General features: G+C 34.7%; 1 non-coding gene across 1 annotated transcript; it reads left to right on the top strand.

Annotated features, from left to right (window-relative positions):
• Positions 1–4,476: 4,476 nt before the first annotated feature.
• Positions 4,477–4,585, top strand: LOC127696979 (U6 spliceosomal RNA). Its single transcript, XR_007980399.1, has one exon. It is a non-coding gene; the product is annotated as a U6 spliceosomal RNA (small nuclear RNA).
• The last annotated feature ends 641 nt before the right edge of the window (positions 4,586–5,226 follow it).

Genomic DNA, 5,226 nt, shown 5'->3' with positions numbered 1-5,226 from the left:
CTTTGCCTTACAGAAACTTTATAGTTTTATGAGGTCCCATTTGTCCCATTTGTAGCTATTTCTACTACATAACAGAGACAGGCACACTGTCATTGTATCAACCACCAAATTCATTATAAATTCAGATAGTAATCTAGTAATTTATGTTACATGGCACTGTTTGTAAAATATATCATTCTTTCTAAGAAGTTCCTCTTTTTTCCTTATTAATAAAGATTGAGTGATACAGCTTTACAAAGAAATTTAAACCGGAGTAATAACTTCAGAAATGTATCGCAGAGTAGAAGTTTAGTAGTAGTAGTAATAGTGTAAGTTTATGGTCAGTTGTTAAGCTCAGAAGGTGAAAGAAAGAATGCAAGAGCAAAAGAGCAAGAGTAAAAGAGAGAACAAAAGAACAGGCAAGATAGAGGTGGTAAAGAGAAGGGAAGAAGGCAGTCAGAGGTGGACAGAAGAAATCGAGTGAATAGCCATTAGTAACTGCAACCACTATATGAACTGACAAAGGACCTGGCGAAATTTTTTTTTTAATTTTTTTTATTCGATATAATTTATTTACATTTCAAATGATTTCCCCTTTTCTAGCCCCCCCACTCCCCGAAAGTCCCGTAAGCCCCCTTCTCTTCCCCTGTCCTCCCATCCACCCTGGACCTGGCGAAATTTAATTCTAGCATCTGGAAGTTAAATTATTCAACTACAGTGCTCGATAAGACTGTGTGTAAAATATACAAAAAAATATCTAGATTTCTCCTTGTTGTTTCAATATGAAAGAAGTAGCAGTAAATGTGAAAGGAGAGATTAAAATAGGGAATTATCAAATTGAAAAGAACTGGATCTTAAACATTTCAAAAACCTTTCTGCAAGGTTCCTGGGAAGGTTTTCCTAGGGACAAAATGGAAATTGTGGTTGGACAATCACTCCAAAAAGAGAACACCTCAATTTTTAGGCAGTCATTTTAAGAGAAGCCAGAATCATAGATGGCATCATAACAGCAGAAAAATGAAGATTGGTATGAAAGACAACATATAATATTGAAATAGTCACTTGGGCATGTGGCTTATTCTTCAAAAAGAAGGTTCCCAGTCCTACCACTCTGAGCATAGACCCTTGAGAACAAAAAGAGTCTATAATAGGTTATAGGAGTTGCAGCATGGTAGCTACATGCAGCATGCAACCTGCTAGCTACAGGTTGGGAAACTGAGCTAAAAAAGAAAATGCATCTGAACTTAAGAGCTGAGGGATGCTGACTTTATAGAATTTGGTCTGGATTGGAAGCCATTTCCATTTCTTCCTGCTTACTTTTGTTGCCTGACTTACCATTCGTTTCAAAGAAAATAGCACATCTGGCTTGGCAGATTCACAGCAAATTATCTCAGGTTGTATTATACCTTGAGTTTCATTAATGTTTAATGTTTAAAGAAGATGTGCGGCTTGGAAGTTGACACCTCAATAAATGAGGAAGTTAGTGAATATAGAAATGAACAGTGTGGATTTTACACACACACACACACACACACACACACACACACGCACACAAATGTATATTTTTGAAGGGAAGGTAGAATGCTATAGAATGTTTGTCCCCTACTGTTGTCCAAAATCACATATTAAAGCCTCAGGGTAATATAACTCAGGATAAGTAAAGTGGTAAAAACAAGACAATCCTCATAGGAATTGTACATTTATAAGTAAGAGCAGTGCTATCCAGTCCCTACACTGAGTGCACAATAGAAAATTCCCGTGTGACAACAAAGTGCCCATTCACAAGCACAGAAGAGTTTCCACACCAGAAACCAAACACTGGAAGACCTCAACATGGAAATTTACACTCCAGACTGTGAAAAATAAACTTCTAATGATTAAATGATTCAAACTATGGTACTTTGTTATGACATCATTATCAGATTTATATAGTTTATTGATTAAAGAATATCTAAATTAACTCTAGATATGGTATGCTCATTTACATTATTATTATAACAATATAAGTAATTTAATCAAAGTACTAAGCCAAAATTTTTAGTGCATTTTGATATGGAAATGACTTATATCTCACAATTTGGAATTTTATTCCTTGGGCTTATTTCTGTGATCAACATTTCTAAACATTGCCAAGAAAGGACATAGCTGGCAGAGTGACATGAGGAACAGCTAGATTAAAATATATGCATTTTTCATTCAACTGCTTCCCTTCTTTTGTGCTGAAAGGTAAGTTCTGAGAAATTAAGACCATGTGCATTTTCTGTCATTTGTTTCCCATAGTAGGAGCACACTATTGCTAATGATTTGAATATGACATAACTGCACTGTACAGGGATTACTCAGACTGACTGCTTGAAACAAAATTATCCTGCTGCCTGTCAAAAAAGATTAATACCATCCAGCATTCCAATTCAGACACACAAATTCATTCATACCACACCATCACTGAATAGATTTTACAGATAGACCATTAGCTGTGGCTTTGAATATCTATGTTTGAAGCGCAACATTAGGAAGTGGATAGCATACAATTCTTATTCTATGTAAAAAAAATAATTCAGAAATACTAACTATAGAAATAGCTTCACCAAATGGCTAAGGTGGTAAATTCATCTTGTTACTTTATCTATTCTTTCTCGAAAAAATGCAGAGATAATATTAATCCCAAGAGAGTTAATAATATGGTGAAAACTGTTTCAAGTGGACTCTAACATCAAAGAAACATAGTGCCCACTTCTAATGGGACTATTTCCTAGAATCAGGGTGAGGATGATTGAAGCACAATATACTCCATGAGGAGAGGAAGTCCATAATGCAGTGACAGACCAAAGAGTAGGTTCACAAGTTCAGGTAAACCTGAGATATCAATTTTCTATATACTTTCATATCAACATGTTTGAACACTAAAATGAAAATAAAAATATACCCAAAGGTTATTTTAAAGAAAAGCAGACTTGATATGTCCAAACCAACTTTTTTCATGCCAAGGAAGATTGAAGTATCTACCACACTTAACACTTCTCATAAAATTAATTTCTAAGACATTTCTAATAAAATAAATGAAAATAAAAAACAAATGACTTTGTCTGGAAACTTGAGTATTTTGATTTCATTATTCTGGTTCGGTACATATATTTTCAATGTCTCATGTCAGTTTTACACTACTTTGTAATGTCTGCACCAATGCTTTTTTTGTCTCCTTCAAAGAAAGATCCCTTTGAATCAGTTCAGGGAAATTTGCATTGTTTCAAAGACATTGGGGGAAATGAAAGCAATTGTGAAATCTTCCTCTATAACATGTTTCTGCATCATTAGATGAAAATGGTCCCAGAATGAAGAGAGCTCAGCCCTTGATTGACAGCTCTTGCAGATGGTACTTTTCTTTATAAAACAATCTTATACTAGGTGCCAGAGAAACATGCAATCCATTTTAATACTGAATATGGCAGCCAAAATTCTCATTTTGTTGTTTTCTTGAAATATTGTGTTACAGCCTGGACAAAACAAAACTAGAGAATACTTTGTGTTCTCACAATTGTTAATGATACCATCCTAAGTATAAAAATCCACAGAAATGACAGCTGTGGATAAAAATCCCACAAGTTCTGTGGAGAAAAGAATGACTCATGAAAGTAAATGGACCCGTATGAAGCGCAGTACTCTAAAGTATTTTCCATGGTTTTATGTTTCAAAGCATTTTTCCGTTCACTTGGAAACTTGGAAGTAGAAGCATGTAATTTGTGTGGGTGTGTCATGGGGGAAGGGGTTGCTAAGTGTTTTGATGTATTAAATTGAATCCAAAGGCTTCCAACTACATTTCATGTTATACTTTTATTTCCTTCTGTTATTACCTGCAACTTTAATTGACTTCCCTTAATTGTAGGTACTGTTTAAGCTATAAAGTATTTATTTAGGATCTTTATGCTAAATGCCATAGAATATATCCCACACTTAAAGTATATTAAATCCCTTGGGCCTCATCATTGGTTATTTTGATTTAGCAACACTAGAATAGGGCTAGTAATCTATACACTGATTTACTCCTTGCTATTCAACTACATCTAAAGCAAGGGAAGCACTGAGTATATATTTCAAAGTATCCATATACAAAATAGAAAAAATGGAGATGTATACTTTTGTAGCAATGCATTATGATGGAAATATATCTCATATTCAAAAAACTGTATCTTTTGCTGGATGGACCTCACAACTAATGTTAATAAGCTTTAAGGTCATATAAGTCTTAGACAGAAATCCTGCTGTGTACTTTGTTTTTCTGTTCAACCTCCCTTTAAGAGAACAATGTAGCAACCAACCTTTTCTTGTTTTAGATTTCCCATGTAATCAACTTTTAAAACTTGAGCTAATCATAGATATATTCTTTAAGTTAAGTGCTCTTCTCTACCCGGTAACTGTAATGTATGTGTGTTTGCATATTATGATAATAATTTGCCAAAAATAGAAAGTAGAATGAAAGTAGCCTTATAAAATAAAAACTTGCACTCCCTTTGGCAGCATATATACTGAAACTGGAATGATACAGAAAAAATTAGCATGCCCCCTGCACAAGAATGGCGTGCAAATTCCTGAAGTATTCCAAATTTATTCTTCTGTCTGGAATGCCTTGACTGGCCTTACTGGGAGAGGAAGTCTTTAAAATTTCATACTTGAATTGCCAAGGTAGGGGTATAGTGAGGGGGCCCCACCTTGGGGGGGGGGGTGGAGAAGAAAGGGAAGGGTGAAGAATTGTGAGAGAGGAGCTGTGAGCAGGATTAAAGTGAATAAGTAAAATAAATAAATAAAACAATTTTAAAAAATGAAAAAATAAAAATAATATTGAAACTCACAATACTTGTTAGATAGAGAACATGAATATTGCTTGACATCTTTTGTTCATTTGTTATCTCTATCTCAGTCAATTAAAGTCATTTGGGATCAGTGACTCAGTGCCTTGTAAAACTCTTTTAAGGGTATCTATAAAATATCCGTCATTTGTGCCTATGTGATGGTTTCTGTGTTGTTCAATAAAAAGACAGCAAAGCCCCTTCTTAGGGTTATAGACAGAGATATATGTCCCTAGACCCATAGGTAGGGACAGCCAGATTCATAAGACAGCATTTAGACAGAATCATACAGTCAACAGACAGGAATGAAAGAAGTCATGAAAAAAAGTAGAGAATTCAAAAGTGGGCTTGTTATGGCTTAAATTACACATAGGGAAGAGCCTTATAGTTTATTTTCCTTAAG

The sequence above is a fragment of the Apodemus sylvaticus genome, chromosome 11 (assembly GCF_947179515.1).
Source record: "Apodemus sylvaticus chromosome 11, mApoSyl1.1, whole genome shotgun sequence".
Lineage (NCBI taxonomy): Eukaryota > Metazoa > Chordata > Mammalia > Rodentia > Muridae > Apodemus > Apodemus sylvaticus.
The sequence above is the reverse complement of the archived record's forward strand: the minus strand, read 5'-3'. Positions and strand labels throughout refer to the sequence as shown.